At 50.0% G+C, this 20,852-nt stretch overlaps 1 protein-coding gene across 1 annotated transcript in view; it reads right to left on the bottom strand.

The window, feature by feature from the left end:
• The window catches only part of GAPVD1 (GTPase activating protein and VPS9 domains 1), a 284,263-nt gene extending 267,111 nt beyond the window's left edge, over positions 1–17,152 (bottom strand). The window contains exon 1 of the mRNA XM_082263589.1: positions 17,043–17,152. The gene's annotated coding sequence lies outside the window, so the exon portion shown is untranslated. The remainder of the gene's footprint in view (positions 1–17,042) is intronic.
• Positions 17,153–20,852: the final 3,700 nt, after the last annotated feature.

The raw sequence follows: 20,852 nt of genomic DNA, 5'->3' as shown, positions 1-20,852 counted from the left end.
GCTCCAATCTCTTTCCACTCCTTCCCAAAAAAAAATTGCCTTTAAAATTATACATTATAGAAGAATTCCAGGTATGGATATTTTAACCACTTCTGGACCGGAAGGTTTTTCCCCCTTAATGACCAGACCATTTTTTTGCAATACTGCACTGCGTTACTTTAACTGACAATTGCCCGGTCGTGGGATGCTGTACCCAAAATAAAAAAAAAAAAAATGTACATCCTTTTCCCCCACAAATAGAGCTTTCTTTTGGTGGTATTTGAACACCTGTGAGATTTTTATTTTTTGCGCTATAAACAAAAAAATATATATATTTTTTTATATATATATATATATATATATTTTTTACTTTCTGCTATAAAACATTCCCAATAAAAAAAAAAAAAAATAGAAATATAATTTTTTTCATCATTTTAGGCCAATATGTATTCTGCTACATATTTTTGTTAAAAAAAAAATCTCAATAAGTGTATATTGATTGGTTTTCGCAAAAGTTATCACGTCTACAAAACGAAGGGAAAGATTTCTGTCACTTTTATTTTTTTTTTTTTAATAGTAATGGCGGTGATCAGCGATTTTTAGCAGGACTGCGATATTGTGGCAGACAGATCGGACACCTGACATTTTTTGGGGGGGGGGGACCAGTGACAATACTACAGTAATCAGTGCTAAAAAAAATGCACTGTTACTGTACTAATGACACTGGCAGGGAAGGGGTTAACACCAGGGGCGATCAAAGTATTAAATGTGTCTAGGGGGTGCTCTCTAACTGTATGGGGGATGGGCTTGCTGGATAAACACAGAGCTCTGTGTTCCTAAATAAGAAGACAGGATCCCTGTGTTCATTACTGACAGAAGAGCGGTCTGTCGTGTTTACATCAGCAGACAGCCATTCTGTCTCCACTGGCCTGATACATTCAGAACACAGGAGTTTGGCCGCTTGGAACAAGTGTCAGTTCTGAATGAATGCAAAGAGTTCCCTGATCGGATCCGGAGGTGAGTCAGGGAGGGGACATCACATTATCTACCTCATCCAATGAGAACGCTACGCAACCAATCAAAAGATGCAAAGCATTCTCTGACTGGTGTCCGTGTTGAACAGCCGTCCTCATGTGTTCAGAATGCAACAGGCCAGCCGCTCAGCTCGGGAAAAAGAAGTAAAAGGAAGACTCTGTCCATATACATCAACCTGCACATAGAGCTACCATGGGTCTGTTACTCTGCAGTTTCAAGCTGGGGAAAAAAGCTGAACAGACACACAGATGTCACCAAAGTGCCCTCCACTTCATTCATGGATCCCCTGCTTATTGGAAGAGACATCTATGTGAGAGGGGCCAAAATGTGGAAGTCCTACATTTAAAATAAAACAGGAGAAAATCTTCCAATGGAGGACTGTAGTTCTGGGGACAAGCAGGCATTCTCTCACTTCCTGGGACAGGAAAAGAAGGGAAATCTCCCTAGAGGGACACCGATGGGGAAAAAAAAAAAAAAGGATAGGTGTTATACTCTCCTTTACTTTATCCAAAATGAAAATAAAAATGGGTTACCTATACTTTAAGTGCCGGTTCACACTAACGCGGCACGACTTCGGGGGCGACCTGTGAAGTCGCGTGCACCGCGACTTGCACGGACTTCATATAATGAATGTCTATGCAAGTTGCTCCGATGTCGTCCCGAAGTAGTACAGGAACCTTTTTCTAAGTCGGAGCCACTTGAGTCGCTCCTATTAGAACGGGTCCTGTAGCAGTCAATGAACCGCGACTTGTCAGGCTAACCAGTTACGGTAGTGTGAATGGGGTCTAAGCAAAGCCACATATAGCTTGTAGTCAAACGTTTCTACATTCCTTTACTCAGCAAAATGTTCACCAATTCTAGAACACAGGGGAGAGTGCAAGACTCTTCTATAAGAAATAGATCAGACTGTACCAATGGGGCGACTGGTGGCTTTTCTGTCCTGCCTGGTCTGTCTTCCCTGGTCCATCCACCAGCATCGTCTTCTGCCTTTCCTTTCTGGTCAGTCATTCTTGCCCAGTCTGTCTGTCCAGCATGGTCTTCTTTCTTTTCTAGTCTGTCTCCCCTGCCTCTCCTAATCTCCTCTCTGGTCTGTTTTCCCTCGTCTGTCTATCTGCCCTCCCTGGTCTGCTGTCTATCCTTTCATCTGTAGCTTTCCTGTCTGTCCTCCTGGGTCTGTATAGCCTGGCCATTTCTCTCTGCTCGGTTTTGCTCAGTCTGACTATCCTGCCTGGTCTCCTGTCTTCTCTGGCCTGTCTGGTCTGTCTGTCTTCCTTTGTCTCTACTACTCTGTATATCTGTCTTGCTGGTCTTCTGTGTGTCTTTTCTGGTATGTATTAGCTGCCTGATCTTCAGTCCTCCCTTGTCTATATTACTTGGGCCTGTCTATCCTTCCTGGTTGTCGGTCTGTCCTTCCTGATGTTCTGACCTCCCTGGTCTGTAATGCCCTGTCTGACTATGCTGTCTGGTCTTTTGTCTTTTATGGTCTCATCTGTATTGCCTGATCTTCTGTCTGTAGGATTTTCCTGCCTGGTCTTATATCAGTCCTCCTCCAGCATGTATGGTATAGACTGGTCCTGTGGGATTGATGAGGGGAGATCTCAGTGTATGATAGACCCCAAAGACAGACACTGTACAATGACTTCATGTGTGACCCCCTCCTCCACATATCACCTCTGTATACAGTACAGGGACTATCCTGGGACATATGACTGGACAGACATGACCCCCATACACTGTACAAAGATAGAACCCCTCATACAGGGCCATAATCTATCCATATCAATCAGCAGCAAACATCAGGAGCCCGGCCAGCAACCAAGGACATAGAGATTGACTAAGTGTGAGTAACGGAGGGCTCCACGGGGATAGCTGCTTCTCCTCCAGAAGATAGAACTTTAGGGAAAACCAAGCAGGTAATGTAGAGGGAAGGTCCCACAGCTAGGATACTTACAAATATAGCCTAGAAAATCCCAGATATGAGATCCCTCCAAGTCCACTGTCCCGGAATCATGGGGACGCATATAGAAGAAGGCCCCTGCAACTAGCAGGAAAACTAACAAAACATTTAGGGTCCTTTCAGACGGCCGCTCCGCTGTTTGTGTCCGCTGCGGGACTTTTTTTTTTTTTCACGGAGCGGATGACATTTGTGTCATCCGCTCCGTGTGCCCGCATATCATCCTATCCGTTTGCGGATGATATGCGGACATAATGTAAGTATATGGCACTGTGGATGTCAGCGTATGACACCGCTGACATCCGATTTTCCTTCCTTTCCGTTTTTTACATGGAAGAAAAAAAATAGGGTTCTGTTCCGTTCCAAAAAACGGAACAGAACTGAAAGGAGGAAAATCGGATGTCAGCGGATGGTATTCCGCTGACATCCTAGGTGCCATTCACTTACATTATGTCCGCAAAAAAATAGGATGATTTGCGGACACACGGAGCGACCGTGTGAAAAGGACCCTTAGATGTTCCTGTTAGGCAGGAGGAAACAAATACTGAGGACACTAAGTGACTGTGCTCTTTATTTTGTGTTTCCCGTTTTAGGTAGGTGGAGCCACTCTCTTGTGCTGTCATGGAAGATGAAATGGAAAAAAATATTCATACCCCTTACATTATTCTATATTTTCTCATGTTACAATCAAAAACAAATGTATTTAATTGGGATTTTACGTGATAGACCAACACAAAGTGGCACATAGGAAAGAAGGAAAATGATAGGGATGCACCGAAATGAAAATTTTGGGCCGAAACCGAAAATGCAGGATGCCCTTGGCCGAAAACCAAAATCGAAAATTACTTTTTCCCCAAAAAATTTTAAAATAGATAGAAGAGGGGCATACACCAAAAACAGGCAGCGACATACCTGTCGCTGCCATTCTGTCACAGTATATGAACTGTGATGGGTTGGCAAGTAGTTAATTTAATTACCAATGGTATTTGTATTATGCAGCATGAGGGGGTTAATGTATTGTCACTGCTGGTCACTGATGCATTAGTGACTGACAAGTGGCAGTTAATTAACCCCTTTGTGCTGCATTAGTGCAACCAGTATCAGTGTTAATTAACACTGGTTGCACTGATACTGGTTGCACTAATGCAGCACAAAGGGGTTAATTAACTGCCACTGGTCGGTCACTAATGCACCAGTGACAATACATTAACCCCCTCATGCTGCATAATACTAATACCATTGGTAAGCTGCCTCAGCTCCCCCTCCCCCCCTCTGCCTCAGCGTCCCTCCCCATCCCAATGATTCAATCTCCTTACTCTCACTCTGCTGAGTGCTCCTTCGGTGTCCTTCATTCAAAAGACCTCCCGGTGATGTCACTACTACGATGTGTATATGAATGAAGTGACACACCGGGCGGGAGGAAGGGCGAGCGGCCGCTAATACGGTAGCTGTAACTATGTGAGCGCTTCACTTCCCTATCAGAGGAGATACCCGCATGACAGGGAAGTGAAGCTCATTTAGTTATAGCTATTAGCGGCCGCTCCCCCTGCCCGGTGTCAGGTCAGTTCATTCATGCTCATCGTCCCGCTGACAGGGAAGTGAAGCTCACATAGTTATAGCTATTAGCGGCCGCTCTCCGCCCTCCCGCCCGGTATGTCACTTCATTCATGAACAGATCATAGTAGTAGGGACATCATTGAGAGGCAGGCGGCCGGCCAGAAGTGGGACTTTTTAAACCTGCGCTGCGCCCTCCTCCTTTCTCACGGCGGCCATTAATTTCGGCATTACCCATTATCGGCCGAAATGGGATAGGCCCATTTTCGGCCGATAATTTCGGTGCATCCCTAGAAAAACGGAATTTTTGTAAAATCTTACCTGTAAAATTCCTTTCTCTGAGTCCTCCGACAGTCGCCGCCTCTTCATATTCGTCACAATGGGGGGTATTAGACTTTGCTCTGAAGGAGTAGCTAGGCAACAGAATATGTTAACATTAAAGCTTTTAACATATCCCACCCTCAAGGGGTGGTCCCCTCAGTCAATACCCTCCTACTTCCTGCAACCATATCTCAGTTTCAGTGGAATAGCAGTAGAGTATATAACCAAAACCCCAAAAGAGGGGCGGGGGCGGCGACTGTCGGAGGACTCAGAGAAAGGAATTTTACAGGTAAGATTTTACAAAAATTCAGTTTTCTCTTACGTCCTCCGACAGTCGCCGCCTCTTCATATTCGTCACAATGGGGACGTCCCAAAGCAGTGCAAACATGAGGGGTGGGAAACGCATCCGCGCCGTAAGGCAACGCAGTCTCCGCATCAAAGAAAGGAACCTTACCTAAGGAAGGAAACCAGCTGGGCAATAGGAAAAAACTTGCTCAACAGGAGCAACAACCCAGGGAAAAACAAATAACCAGGGAATAAAAGACATATCCCAAAAGCCAGGGATCCCAACAGGTGATCCTAGGGAACAGCCGCACTAAGAACCTTGCGGCCAAAGGAAGCATCCGCCGATGCCTGAACATCTACCTTGTAGAATTTTGTGAAAGTGTGTACGGTCGACCAGGTCGCCGCCTTACACACCTGGGCTACAGAAGCCCCATGACGACAGGCCCAAGACGTACTCAGAGATCTAGTAGAGTGCGCCTTCACAGGCACAGGGGGAAGCATAGGCCTGTTCAATGGTCTGCCTGATCCATTTGGCGATGGTAGAGGCCGACGCCGCCATGCCCTTCCGAGGACCCTCTGGAAGAACAAACAAGGAATCCGTCTTTCGAAAAGACTCAGTCGATTTAAGGTAAACCCTTATCGCCCGAACAACATCCAAAGAATGTAGTCTCACCTCTTTCGGATGTTTAGGCTTCGCGCACAGCGAAGGCAAGACAATATCCTCATTGAGATGGAATTCCGAAACTCGCTTCGGAAGAAAAGAAGGATTAGGTAGCAAGACCACCTTATCCAAGTGAATAACCAGATACGGAGACTTGCCGGACAAAGCCGCCAGCTCCGACACTCTGCGAGCCGAAGTGATCGCAACCAAAAAGGCGACCTTTTTGGACAACATAGACAACGAGATCTCCCTGATCTGTTCAAAAGGAGCACGTTGTAACACGGATAGAATGAGATTCAAGTCCCAAGGGGGCAGAGGATCCCTCCTAGGAGGAACCAGATGCCGCACTCCCTGAACAAAAGTGCCAACCAAGGAGTTGGAAGCCACGGGACGTTGAAAAAGAACGGCCAGCGCAGACACCTGACCCTTTATCGTAGCCAGCGCCAAACGCTGATCGACACCTGTTTGAAGGAAGGACAACACTCGGGAAACCGAGTACGTGCGGGGTGAAAACCCCCTGGACTCACACCAGGCAAAATAGGCCTTCCAAGTACGGTAGTAAACCTTCCCCGAGGAAGACTTCCTCGCGTTGATCAAGGTATGAACGACCTCAGGGGAGAGACCCCTCTCCTTCAGGACCTCGGTCTCAACAGCCAGGCCGTCAAAGCCAGCGACTGTAAAGCAGGATGGTATATCGGCCCTTGAGACAGGAGATTGTCTCGAAGAGGCAGACGCCACAGGGCGTCGACCGCCAGATTCACGAGGTCTGCGTACCAGGACCGGCGTGACCAATCCGGCGCCACAAGAATCACCGTGCTGCTTTCCGAGTGTAACCTGCGAAGGAACCTGGACAGCAACTGAATCGGTGGAAACGCGTACATCAGCTTGTACTGATGCCACGGGGCCACTAACGCGTCCGACGCGTCTGCCCGAGGGTCGCGCGTCCTTGCCACGAACCTTGTTGTTGAGACGAGATGCGAACAGGTCCACATCTGGAAGACCCCACTTCGCGCACAACATCTGGAAGACAGCCGGGTGGAGAGACCATTCCCCCTGATCCAGGGTCTGGCGACTCAGATAGTCCGCCTGCCAGTTCTCCACCCCCGGAATGTGAACCGCCGTTATCGCCGGGACATGAGTCTCGGCCCAGGACAGAATGTCGGCCACTTCTCGAGCCGCTCGGGCACTCCTGGTGCCCCCTTGGTGGTTGATGTAGGCCACCGCCGTGGCATTGTCCGTCTGCACCCGAACCGGGCAGCCCTGCAGCCGGTCCGTTCAAAGATGAAGACAGAGATTTATCGCACGCAATTCCAGAATGTTGATCGGAAGGGAGGACTCCCCCTCCGACCAAGTTCCCTGGGCGGACAGAACGCCCAGACCACCACCCCAGCCCGACAGGCTGGCATCCGTGGTGATCACCGTCCACGAGATAGGACGAAAAGACTTGCCCCCCCGACACCATCGGGGACTGGAGCCACCACAGAAGGTCCCTTCTGGTGCGATGGCCCAACGAGATTTGAAGATCCAGAGATTGAGGTCGCCCGTCCCACCTGGACAGGATCTCCGCTTGGAGACCCCGTGTGTGAAACTGGGCGAAGGGAATCGCCTCGAAGGCCGAGACCATCAATCCCAGACATCTCATGCACGTCCGCAGAGACGAGTGCGGAAAGTCCCTGAGGGACCTGACTTCCTCCTGAAGAGTTCCGAGTTTGTCTTCCGGCAGGAAGACCTTCGCCTGAACCGAGTCCAGGATCATTCCCAGGTAGGGAAGACGAACCGACGGACTCAGTGTCGACTTTGGAAAATTTATCGTCCAACCAAACTCCTGCAGAGTTTGCATCGTGACAGACAGGTCCTTCTCCAGACCCTGGCTGGTCGCAGACCGAACCAGAATGTCGTCCAGATACCCCAGGACAGAGATGCCCTGGGCTCTCAATAATGCCAGAACCGGTGCAAACACCTTGGTGAAAACCCGCGGAGCAGAGGCGAGACCAAAAGGTAACGCCACGAACTGGTAGTGATCCTCCGCAATGGCGAATCGAAGGTACCTCTTGTGACCCTCGAAAATGGGGATGTGAAGATACGCATCCTTCAAATCGATGGAGGCCATGAATTCCCCTGGAACCAGGGCAGCCACCACCGACCGCAGGGATTCCATGCGGAACTTGCGAACCCGCACAGAGCGGTTTAGAGCCTTCAAGTCCAGAATTGGACGAACCTTGCCCTCCTTCCTGGGCACGGTGAACAGATTGGAATAAAACCCCCGAAATCTGTCCCGATGAGGCACCGGAACCACCACTCCCTGAGCCCTCAGGTCTCGCACCGCCAGGTGCAGGTCCCGTAAACGCTCTGGAGACAGTTGAAGATTTGAGGGAAAAAATCTGCTCTCCGGCCGAGAGAGAAACTCGATCTTGTAACCAGATCGAACAATCTCCTGAACCCATCTGTCCCGCACGCGGGCCAACCAGGGTTGAAGAAAACCGAGCAAGCGTCCCCCCACCCCAAAACTGGGTGAGGGCGCCCCTTCAGGCCGCACTGTTATGGGCAGCGGGTCCGGACTGACCGGACTTCTGTTTACCAGACCAGGGCTTCTTTTGAGAGCCTTGTCCCTTGAACGGTTTGCCCTTGTAGTGCGACCGAAAGGCACGAAAGGACCCCTGAGGGGGCCGAAAATTAGCATGCTTCTTCCCAGAAGCCCCCTTAGCCTTGGGGAAATGGGGCAAGAGAGTGCTCTTACCTCCGGTGATCCCCTTAATCAACACATCCAAGGACTCCCCAAAAAGGCGAGACCCATCATAAGGCAGATTGGTCCACCGACCAACACTTCAACCAAACCAGGCGGCGAGACAACACCGCCACGCTGTGTACACGTGCAGCCAATGGGACTAAGTCCAAGTCCGCATCACACAGATACATGACACCCTGGTGGATTTGATCCACCATATCCAGGGTCGCTGGCGAGGCCGAATCGGCCACTAGGACGCGCCTAAGCATCTGCGTCCAACTTGCGACAGCCTGGGCCGCCATGAGAGAGGCAAACAGAGTTTAAGCACACTTTAAGCATAGAACCCGTAACAGAAAAAGGAAGACGGGCAAGAGACTCCATTCTTCTATCCGTGGCATCACGGAACACCGGGGAATCCTCTGCAGGAATCGCAGTGGATTTGTTCAAAACCGCAATTGCGTGATCCACCGGGGGTGGTACACACCACCGTTCATCAGTGGAAGGCAAAAAAGGATAACGCAGCTTGAACCTACTTGGCACAGCAAAAGGTTTGCGTAAATTGCGCCATTGTTCCTTAACAGCGCGCTGAAAATCATCATTGCAGGGAAAAACCTGCGGCGTCCTGCGTTTTCTCTGCGTCCCATAAGCCGCCAAGGCAGCGGGGGGACACACTTCATCCTGCAAACGCAGCGTTTGTTTTATGGAAGCAATCAAGTCATCCATGATTGCAAGCTCTTCAGGCGAGCCAGGGGGAGAATTATCAACCCCCTCAACCTCAGCCTCCACCTCGGACCCCACTAGATCCAGGGAGGAGCGGGACCCCGATAAGGAGACCCCCGCCATAACAGCCCCATCACCTTCACCCTCAGAATCAGAGGAAATAGAAACTCTGGGTCTTTTAGTAGATTGAGCAGCCACCAGCATCTGCACCTGAGCAGCAAGGCCAGCCACAATAGTGGCCAAATCCCCCCCTGGGGGGGAAACAGCGGTCCCCTGGCTTTCCACCAAGGTGGCAGGAAATTTGCCCTCCTGAGAATCCATTGCCCCAATATGATATGCCGGAGAATAAACGGTTAACTGCCCCTTTAACAAGCGCGGCGAGCGCAGCCCACCGCACCACACACAAGCACAATGAGACCCCCACAGGGACAATAAACTGACACAGGCAATGGATATAGCAAGAACAGAAGGATAAAACCTGAGGAGACCCTCGCCGCTGCTGCTGCCTCGATCGGTGTACCCAGGAGAAGGGGAAGTGATGAGACCAGGGCGCTCTATTAAAGCCTATGGGAGGCTACAAGAAAATGGCCGCCATGCATGTAGAACATGCGGCCGGAGCGAGTGCAGGCAAAATGGAGCCGTTTGGCGCCGAAACCGCCGCTCCTACAGTACAGTAATGCACATAACACCATCCATATAAAAAAACATGGCAGATCGCCGCAGCGATCGCTGTATTGTGCCCAAACATGCCACAAAACATGCCCCACAGCACACAGCTTCTCACACTGAACAAGGCTGACACAGACAGTATCACACAGCTCCCCCCCCCCCCTTGCAGCCCGCAGCATGCAGCAGAGTGATAGGGAGACAAACAGTGAGAACAGAGGCAGGTTACACAGTCCCAGACTGACACCCCAGACAGACAGGTCCCCACATAGATACACTTACCTCTCAATGGTGTGGGGGACCCGCACAGGCGAACAAGCCGCTGCACATGAGGCAGGGAGAGTCGCATACAAGATGCACAAAATGGGGGTTAAGAAACCACACAGCGTCCAGTGAGGTAGCCACCTCACCAATCATCCCTGCACCGAACAGGGATGGGTCGTTCACTGTGCCAGGAGCGTTACCTGGCTGAACGCTCGATGGCAGGCTGGGAAGCCACTGACCCACGACCTGCGACCAGGGGGATCAGCCCGAGACCCAGCCCGCATGATCCTCTTCATCAGAAGAACTAATGCTGACAAAAAGAACAGCTAAGTAAAGGTAGAGAAAAAACTCAAACAAAAAGTCAAAAAAGAAGAAAGAGTCTGGGGCACAAAGCCCCAGCACAGAGAGAGCCAGCCACTCCCGACAAGGTAGACATTGAAACTGAGATATGGTTGCAGGAAGTAGGAGGGTATTGACTGAGGGGACCACCCCTTGAGGGTGGGATATGTTAAAAGCTTTAATGTTAACATATTCTGCTGCCTAGCTACTCCTTCGGAGCAAAGTCTAATACCCCATATGTGACGAATATGAAGAGGCGGCGACTGTCGGAGGACGTAAGAGAAATTATAAATTGTTTTCTCTTTTTTTTTTTACAAATACCTGAAAAGTGTGGCGTGCATTTGTATTCCGCCCCCCTGAGTCAATACTTTTGCTGCAATTACAGCTGCAAGTGTTTTAGGGGGATGTCTCTACCAGCTTTGCACACCTAGAGAGTGAAATTGTTGAGAACAGCAATTTTCAAGTCTTGTCACAAATCCTCAGTTGGATTTGGGGCTAAACGTTGACTGGGCCATTCTAACACATGAATATGCTTTGATGTAAACCATTCCATTGTAGCTCTGGCTGTATGTTTATGTTTAGGGTTGTTGTCCTGCTGGAGGTGAACCTCCGCCCCAATCTCAAGCCTTTGGCAGACTCCAATGGGTTTTCCTCCAAGATTGCCCTGTTATTTGGCTCCACCCATCTTCCCATCAACTCTGACCAGCTTCCCTGTCCCTGCTGAAGAAAAGCATCTCCACAATATGATGCTGCCACCACCATGTTTCACGGTGGGGATGGTGTGTTCAGGGTGATGCGCAGTGTTAGCTTTCCACCACACAGTTTTGCTTTTACGCCAAAAAGTTCAATTTTTTGGTCTCATCTGACCAGAGCACCTTCTTTCATGTTTGCTCTTCTCCCACCTGAGCTGTGGATCTCTGCAGCTCCTCCAGAGTTACCATGGGCCTCTTGGCTGCTTCTCTGATTAATGCTCTCCTTGTCCGGCCATGTCTTGGTAGGTTTGCAGTTGTGTCATACTCAATCTTCGGATAATGGATTGAACAGTGTTCCGTGAGATGTTCAAAACTTGGGATAATTTTTTTTTTTTTTGTTATAACCTAACTCTGCTTTAAAACTTCTCCACAACTTTATCCCTGACTTGTCTGGTGTGTTCCTTGGCCTCCATGATGCCGTTTATCAAGGTTATCTAACAAACCTCTGAGGGCTTCACAGAACAGCTGTATTTATACTGAGATTAAATTACACACAGGTGGACTCTATTTACTAATTAGAGATCTTCTGAGGCAATTATGGCACTTTTCCACTGCAAGTACCGGCTAGTACCGGCTCGGCTCTACTCGGCCCTGCTTGGCCCGGTTTGCTTTTCCACAGCGGTACCGCATGGTATAGTGTCGGAACGGTTCGGTACGGTACGGTATAGGTTTGCTTTTCCACTAAAGTAGTACTAAAGTTAAGTGGGTGGGATAACAACGGGGTGGGTGGGATTCTCTGACCAATCAGTGGCTAGTAGTGACTGCATGCAAAGGATTATGGGATATGGTACCAGTTTGGTACCTGTTGGAACCACAATCGAGTAGGTACTGTTTTTTCAGAGCCGTACCGCACCGTTCGGTTCCATGCAGTGGAAAAGCAAACCTATACCGTACCGTACCGAACCGTTCCGACACTATACCATGCGGTACCAGCAGTGGAAAAGCACAAAAGCGTGCCGAACCGGTACGGTTCCATGCAGTGGAAAAGCGCCATTAGTTCCACTAGATTTTAGTTAGGGGTATCAGAGTAAAGGGGGCTGAATACAAATACACACCACCCTTTTCACATATTTGTAAAAGATTTTGAAAACCGTTTATCATTTCCTTCCACTTAATTATGAGCCACTTTGTGTCCGTCTATCACATACAATCCCAATAAAATACAGATACTTTGTTGGTTGTAACATGACAAAATGTGGAAAATTTCAAAGGGTATGAATACTTTTTCAAGGCACCGTACAGCGCACACAGGATAGGACTCCCACCTCATACAGCCAACACAGGACCCCCAGTACACTGTACACAGACAGGACCCCTCCTACACTGTACACAGACAGGACCCCTCATACACTGTACACAGATAGGACCCCTCCACATACACTGTACACAGACAGGACCCCTCCTACACTGTACACAGACAGGACCCCTCCTCATACACTGTACACAGACAGGACCCCTCCTCATACACTGTACACAGATAGGACCCCTTTGTACACCGTACACAGATAGGACCCCTCCTACACTGTACACAGACAGGACCCCTCCTACACCGTACACAGACAGGACCCCTCCTACACCGTACACAGACAGGACCCCTCCTCATACACTGTACACAGATAGGACCCCTTTGTACACCGTACACAGATAGGACCCCTTTGTACACCGTACACAGATAGGACCCCTTTGTACACCGTACACAGATAGGACCCCTTTGTACACCGTACACAGATAGGACCCCTCCTCATACACTGTACACAGACAGGACCCCTCCTACACTGTACACAGATAGGACCCCTTTGTACACCGTACACAGATAGGACCCCTCATACACTGTACACAGACAGGACCCCTCCTCATACACTGTACACAGACAGGACCCCTCCTCATACACTGTACACAGACAGGACCCCTCCTCATACACTGTACACAGATAGGACCCCTTTGTACACCGTACACAGATAGGACCCCTTTGTACACCGTACACAGATAGGACCCCTTTGTACACCGTACACAGACAGGACCCCTCCTACACTGTACACAGACAGGACCCCTCCTCATACACTGTACACAGACAGGACCCCTCCTCATACACTGTACACAGACAGGACCCCTTTGTACACCGTACACAGATAGGACCCCTCATACACTGTACACAGACAGGACCCCTCCTCATACACTGTACACAGATAGGACCCCTTTGTACACCGTACACAGATAGGACCCCTTTGTACACCGTACACAGATAGGACCCCTTTGTACACCGTACACAGATAGGACCCCTCCTACACTGTACACAGATAGGACCCCTCCTCATACACTGTACACAGATAGGACCCCTTTGTACACTGTACACAGATAGGACCCCTTTGTACACCGTACACAGATAGGACCCCTCCTCATACACTGTACACAGATAGGACCCCCTCCTCATACACTGTACACAGACAGGACCCCTCCTCATACACTGTACACAGATAGGACCCCTTTGTACACCGTACACAGATAGGACCCCTTTGTACACCGTACACAGATAGGACCCCTTTGTACACCGTACACAGATAGGACCCCTCCTCATACACTGTACACAGATAGGACCCCTTTGTACACTGTACACAGATAGGACCCCTTTGTACACCGTACACAGATAGGACCCCTCCTCATACACTGTACACAGATAGGACCCCTCCTCATACACTGTACACAGACAGGACCCCCAGTACACTGTACACAGATAGGACCCCTTTGTACACCGTACACAGATAGGACCCCTTTGTACACCGTACACAGACAGGACCCCTCCTACACTGTACACAGACAGGACCCCTCCTACACTGTACACAGACAGGACCCCTCCTCATACACTGTACACAGACAGGACCCCTCCTACACCGTACACAGATAGGACCCCTTTGTACACCGTACACAGATAGGACCCCTTTGTACACCGTACACAGACAGGACCCCTCCTACACTGTACACAGATAGGACCCCTCCTCATACACTGTACACAGACAGGACCCCTCCTCATACACTGTACACAGACAGGACCCCTCCTCATACACTGTACACAGACAGGACCCCCAGTACACTGTACACAGATAGGACCCCTTTGTACACCGTACACAGATAGGACCCCTTTGTACACCGTACACAGACAGGACCCCTCCTCATACACTGTACACAGATAGGACCCCTCCTCATACACTGTACACAGACAGGACCCCCAGTACACTGTACACAGATAGGACCCCTTTGTACACCGTACACAGATAGGACCCCTTTGTACACCGTACACAGATAGGACCCCTTTGTACACCGTACACAGACAGGACCCCTCCTACACTGTACACAGACAGGACCCCTCCTACACTGTACACAGACAGGACCCCTCCTCATACACTGTACACAGACAGGACCCCTCCTACACCGTACACAGATAGGACCCCTTTGTACACCGTACACAGATAGGACCCCTTTGTACACCGTACACAGATAGGACCCCTCCTACACTGTACACAGACAGGACCCCTCCTACACTGTACACAGATAGGACCCCTCCTCATACACTGTACACAGACAGGACCCCTCCTCATACACTGTACACAGACAGGACCCCCAGTACACTGTACACAGATAGGACCCCTTTGTACACCGTACACAGATAGGACCCCTTTGTACACCGTACACAGACAGGACCCCTCCTCATACACTGTACACAGACAGGACCCCTCCTCATACACTGTACACAGACAGGACCCCCAGTACACTGTACACAGATAGGACCCCTTTGTACACCGTACACAGATAGGACCCCTTTGTACACCGTACACAGATAGGACCCCTCCTACACTGTACACAGACAGGACCCCTCCTACACTGTACACAGATAGGACCCCTCCTCATACACTGTACACAGACAGGACCCCTCCTCATACACTGTACACAGACAGGACCCCCAGTACACTGTACACAGATAGGACCCCTTTGTACACCGTACACAGATAGGACCCCTTTGTACACCGTACACAGACAGGACCCCTCCTCATACACTGTACACAGACAGGACCCCTCCTCATACACTGTACACAGACAGGACCCCCAGTACACTGTACACAGATAGGACCCCTTTGTACACCGTACACAGATAGGACCCCTTTGTACACCGTACACAGACAGGACCCCTCCTCATACACTGTACACAGATAGGACCCCTCCTCATACACTGTACACAGACAGGACCCCCAGTACACTGTACACAGATAGGACCCCCAGTACACTGTACACAGATAGGACCCCTTTGTACACCGTACACAGATAGGACCCCTTTGTACACCGTACACAGATAGGACCCCTTTGTACACCGTACACAGACAGGACCCCTCCTACACTGTACACAGACAGGACCCCTCCTACACTGTACACAGACAGGACCCCTCCTCATACACTGTACACAGACAGGACCCCTCCTACACCGTACACAGATAGGACCCCTTTGTACACCGTACACAGATAGGACCCCTTTGTACACCGTACACAGATAGGACCCCTCCTACACTGTACACAGACAGGACCCCTCCTACACTGTACACAGATAGGACCCCTCCTCATACACTGTACACAGACAGGACCCCTCCTCATACACTGTACACAGACAGGACCCCCAGTACACTGTACACAGATAGGACCCCTTTGTACACCGTACACAGATAGGACCCCTTTGTACACCGTACACAGACAGGACCCCTCCTCATACACTGTACACAGACAGGACCCCTCCTCATACACTGTACACAGACAGGACCCCCAGTACACTGTACACAGATAGGACCCCTTTGTACACCGTACACAGATAGGACCCCTTTGTACACCGTACACAGATAGGACCCCTCCTACACTGTACACAGACAGGACCCCTCCTACACTGTACACAGATAGGACCCCTCCTCATACACTGTACACAGACAGGACCCCTCCTCATACACTGTACACAGACAGGACCCCCAGTACACTGTACACAGATAGGACCCCTTTGTACACCGTACACAGATAGGACCCCTTTGTACACCGTACACAGACAGGACCCCTCCTCATACACTGTACACAGACAGGACCCCTCCTCATACACTGTACACAGACAGGACCCCCAGTACACTGTACACAGATAGGACCCCTTTGTACACCGTACACAGATAGGACCCCTTTGTACACCGTACACAGACAGGACCCCTCCTCATACACTGTACACAGATAGGACCCCTCCTCATACACTGTACACAGACAGGACCCCCAGTACACTGTACACAGATAGGACCCCTTTGTACACCGTACACAGATAGGACCCCTTTGTACACCGTACACAGACAGGACCCCTCCTACACTGTACACAGATAGGACCCCTCCTACACTGTACACAGATAGGACCCCTCCTACACTGTACACAGACAGGACCCCTCCTACACCGTACACAGATAGGACCCCTTTGTACACCGTACACAGATAGGACCCCTTTGTACACCGTACACAGATAGGACCCCTTTGTACACCGTACACAGATAGGACCCCTCCTACACTGTACACAGATAGGACCCCTCCTCATACACTCTACACAGATAGGACCCCTCCTCATACACAGATAGGACCCCTCATACACAGATAGGACCCCCCCTACACAGATAGGACCCTCATAGAGCTCTCCATGACACGGCAATCCCCCTTCACACCCCAATGACCTCCCCCACAATGTGTGTCCCCGCACTTCCCCCCTCCCCACCTTCCCCTTTGGCTCACACGGATCACTCGGGCCCGATCTCCGCCCTCTGGTTCCGCCGAACTCCTTGTCAGCCGCAGCCTCCCAGACGCGACACAGCGCGCATGCGCGGAGGCAGCAGGCTGAGGGAACATGGCGCATGCGTGAGAGTCTGACCACCCAGAACACGTGAGAATAGCGAGCGCCCCTCAGAGCATGCGCAGTGCGATGTGTTCGTCAGAGACCCTGAATAGCGGAAATCCGGAGTGATATCACCCCCTGGTGACCCGGAAGAAGTGGTAGGCAACGCTCTGGAGGTCACGTAAAGGAAAAGCATCAAGTTATTTCACCATGAGACGGCCTTGTATGTGCCTTTCCTATCGTTCAATGCTTTGTTTGCAAATAATAATGGCTTAAAGTGTAACCAAAGGCGACATTGTAGTTTCCTGACTGTGCATAGATAAAGGGAGAGGGCTAACCCCTGTCAGGTTATTGTGCCCTCTGTGGCTCATGGCGGAGATTTCCTTTCACTTCCTGTCCTATAGCCAAACAGGAAGTGAGCGAGAATTTCCCCAAAGCGAGGGGATCTTGGGGTGTCACCAGAACTATTGTAGTGATTGTACATGATCATCTTGTAAAACAACCCATTCAGTTTAACTACCTCAATACCGGGCGCTTTCACCCCCTTCCTTCCCACACCAATTTTCCCCTTTTAGCGCTGTTGCATTTTGAATGACAATTGTGCGGTCATGCAACACTGTACCTAAACCAAATTTGTGTCATTTTTCCCCACAAATAGAGCTTTCTTTTGGTGGTATTTGATCACCGTCAGGTTTTTTCTTTTTTGGTGCACAAATAAAAAAAGACTGAAAAGTTTGAAAAAAAAAAAACATTTTTTGTTTAGGTTATAAAATTTTGTAAATAGATACGTTTTTTTCCTGCACTGATGAGTACTGATGACGCCGCTGACAGGCACTGATGAGGAGGATCTGATATGCAGCACTGATGGGTGGCACTGATCGGCACTGATGGGCAGGACTGATGTACACTGGTGAGCAATAATGGGCACTGGTGCGCAGCACTGATAGATGGCATTGGTGGGCGGCACTGATAGGAGGGCACCACTGGCAGGCTCTCTGAGCTCTGTTTGCCATCCATGGTGGGCATCCCTGGTGGTCATGGATGGGCATCCCTGGTGGCTCTAGTGGCACCCCCCCTCCCAGGGCTGCACTGGTAATCAATGTTCTCATTACCAGCACAGACCCCCCCCCCTGTGATCAGTGAGTAATTAGAAATACTCACTGATCACCCCAGCTGCAGTATCGATCCTCTCTTCTTCTCCTCACTGAGAAGAGATCGAAGCCGTTACAACGGCTGTGTTTACGTTACATGACAGCTGTGATTGGACACAGCCGTCATGTGATCAGGAGGGCCAATCACAGGGCCCTCCTGCCGCATCTTGTTCTCTGTGTCCGAGGGACACAGGCACATCGAGATTGCGCCGCTGCGCGTGCCTGCGGTGCTGCGATCTCACTCCTTCTGAAGGACGTTCCGGAACGTCCGAGCAGAAGGACGAGACTCCCACCCGGCCGTATATGTACAATGGCCGGGTGGGAGGTGGTTAAACACTTGCCGACCGCCGCAAGTACATATACTGCGGCGGTCAGCCCCTCCTGGGCAAAGTGACATAGTACTACATCGCTCGCCCCGGAGCCTGTAGGGGGCAATTGCGTGATGCCGGTGGCGCGCTCCCGCCCCCGCTTGTTCCCTGACATCCCTGCGCGAGTGACCAGCGGCTCTGATGTCCGCCGGTCACTCGCGATTTCCCGCTGGAGAGGGAGATAGGCAGGCAGCTGATGTATACAAAGCCGCCTGTCATTCTCCCTGGTGTAACTGCAGAGATCATACGATCCTGTGTAACGTTAGAAAACCATACCTCGTGAAATTTCCATACCCACATCACTTCCTGTCAGAAACGTAATGGAACAGCTGAGCAGCGTAGCAGTGCGCATGCTCACAGCTCCAGATACGTCATTGAACAGCTGAGGAGCTAGCATTGCGCATGCTCGGAGGGTATGGAATTTTCACAGTAGTGTGTTGTAACGTTACACCGCATCAGCTGTTGCGGCGGTTACATTAAAACATCTCGGCTGCAGAGGAAAGCAGAGGGACTGGCAGGAACACCAGGGATTTCACATAAAGGAAGCAATACAAAGAGAACAGGATACTTTCTCATACAAGTACATGGTACAGAAGACACATATCAGGAATATGAAGTGTTGGGGTAACAAACGCTTTAAAGTGGTTGTAAAGGTAGAAGGTTTTTTAGCTTAAAGAGGAAGTAAACCCTCCTCTGCAAGTTGTACCTATAGGTAAGCCTATGATAAGGCTTACCTATAGGTACTGTAAATATCTCCTAAGCATGTACCGTTTAGGAGATATTTACCTTACATGCAGCCAGTGACATCACTGGCGCATGTGCTCTGAAGGAACGGCCGCTGGTGGGGTTCCTTCAGAGCCCCGTGCCGTGACCATCGGCTCCCGCGCGCGTGCGCGGGAGTGACGTCACCGCGGCTCCGGCCAATCAGATGGCCGGATGCCACGATCCCGGAGGACGGGCGACTGGACATGTCGCCCGTCATAGAGGTAAGCGAGCGGCATGGCGGGGGCTCGTTCTAAGGTAAGTATTTGATAATGAGCTAGTATGCGATGCACACTAGCTCATTATGTCTTTCTCTTTCAGGATGGAAAGAAAAAAAAACATTTTTTTTTTTCAGTTTACAACCTCTTTAACCAGTTCTGGACCAGAAGGATTTCCCCCGTAATGACCGGGCCATTTTTTGTGATTCAGCACTGCGTTGATTTAACGGACAATTGCGCGGACGTGCGACGCTGTACCTAAACAAATTTGACGTCCTTTTTTTCCCACAAACAGAGCTTTCTTTTGGTGGTATTTGATCACCTGTGCGATTTTTTGATCATGCGCTATAAACAAACAAAGAGCGTAAATTTTGCAAAAATAACAATATTTTTCAAATTTGTTTATATGAAATTCCCAAAAAAAAATGTAAAAATCAAAATGTTTTAGCATTTTCAGCCAATTTGTTTTATGCTACATATGTTGGGTAAAAAAAAAAATCGCAAAAAGCGTATTTTGATTGGTTTGCGCAAAAGTTATCGCGTTTATTAACAAAGGGAAAGATTTTTGTCATCTTTGGTGGGTTTTTTTAACGCGTAATGGCGGCGATCTGCGATTTTTTTTGCGGGACTGCGACATTACGGCGGACAGATCGGAACCTTGACTGACATTTTTGACACTTTTGGGGTTACCAGTGACATTACTGCAGTAATCAGTGCTATAAATATGCACTGTTACTGTAAAAATGACACTGGCAGGAAAGGGGTTAACTGTATTGGAGAGGGAGGGGTTAAGTGTTTCCTAGGGGCGTGTTTCTAACTGTGATTGGACATGGCTACTGGTGTAAGAACAGAGATCAACGGTCCTACATAGTAGAACTGTCTGATCTCCATTTTTACACAGGGGAGAATGACAGGCGCCGCCTGCCTTTCTCCCTTCCCGGCGAACGATCGCGAGTGACCGGCAGACATCGGGTCCGCCGGTCACACGCACTGACTTGTTAGGGAACGAGCCGGGGCGGGCGCGCGCCTCAGCGGGCACGCGCTCGCCCTCTATTGGCCCACAAGCCAGTGACAGGCTAGTGACGTACCGGTACGTCACTTTGCCTGGCCGGGGCTGACCGCCGCAGTATATGTACTTGCGGTGGTCGGCAATTAAAACATCTCGGCTGCAGAGGGAATGGCAGGAACACCAGGGATTTCACATAAAGGAA

This window comes from Pelophylax lessonae (genome assembly GCF_965119305.1).
Source record: "Pelophylax lessonae genome assembly, chromosome: 7".
Classification (NCBI taxonomy): Eukaryota; Metazoa; Chordata; class Amphibia; order Anura; family Ranidae; genus Pelophylax; species Pelophylax lessonae.
This window is presented reverse-complemented; position numbering and strand designations above follow the sequence as displayed.